Genomic DNA, 720 nt, shown 5'->3' with positions numbered 1-720 from the left:
TTTCATCATCTCACGAAGATCATCATTGGATGATGACCCCATAACATTGGAGTTTGTGAATGGAGGGGGTTGTCTTGCTTGATAATTTTGTTGGGGCTGAAATCCATGGGGATGGAACTGTCGGCCTTGATTGCCTTGTTGGGATGGGTTGCTGTAGCGTAAGTTGGGATGATCTCTCCATCCGGGATTGTACGTGTTGGAAAAGGGATCATATTTACGCTGGGGCTGTCCGTTGAATGCTCCATCAATTGCATGAGCTTGTTCAATGTAGTCTTCTTGCATTGTTGGGCACATATCCGAAGCATGTCCTTGTAAGGAGCATATGCTACATACTTTCACCTGCTGCACATTTCCACAAGCCAAAGAACGCACAAGAAAAGTAAGATCATTAACTTTATTTTCAAGGTTATAAATACTTACCTCATTTACTCGTTTGTTGGAGAAGTCTCCACGAGTGCCAAATTGTTTTGAGTTGGCTGCCATGTTTGAGATCAATTGGCGTGCAGCCTCAGGTGTCTTATCCACCAATGCGCCTCCACTTGCAGCATCAATGATACTACGGTCAGTAGGCATCAATCCTTTATAGAAATATTGAATGAGCAGCTGATCGGGTATTTGATGATGAGGACATTGAATGCAGAGTTGCTCAAATCTTTCCCAATATTCAGAGAGTGTCTCTCCATGAGATTGCCGAATCCCACATATTTCTTTCCTTATGTT

At 43.1% G+C, this 720-nt stretch overlaps 1 non-coding gene across 1 annotated transcript; it reads left to right on the top strand.

The window, feature by feature from the left end:
• Nucleotides 1-613: 613 nt before the first annotated feature.
• Nucleotides 614-720, top strand: LOC112328535 (small nucleolar RNA R71). The gene has a single exon (XR_002983550.1). It is a non-coding gene; the product is annotated as a small nucleolar RNA R71 (small nucleolar RNA).

This window comes from Populus trichocarpa, chromosome 8 (genome assembly GCF_000002775.5).
Source record: "Populus trichocarpa isolate Nisqually-1 chromosome 8, P.trichocarpa_v4.1, whole genome shotgun sequence".
In the NCBI taxonomy this organism is placed as follows: Eukaryota; Viridiplantae; Streptophyta; class Magnoliopsida; order Malpighiales; family Salicaceae; genus Populus; species Populus trichocarpa.
Note: the sequence above shows the minus strand (reverse complement) of the source record. Positions and strands in the feature narration are given on the sequence as shown.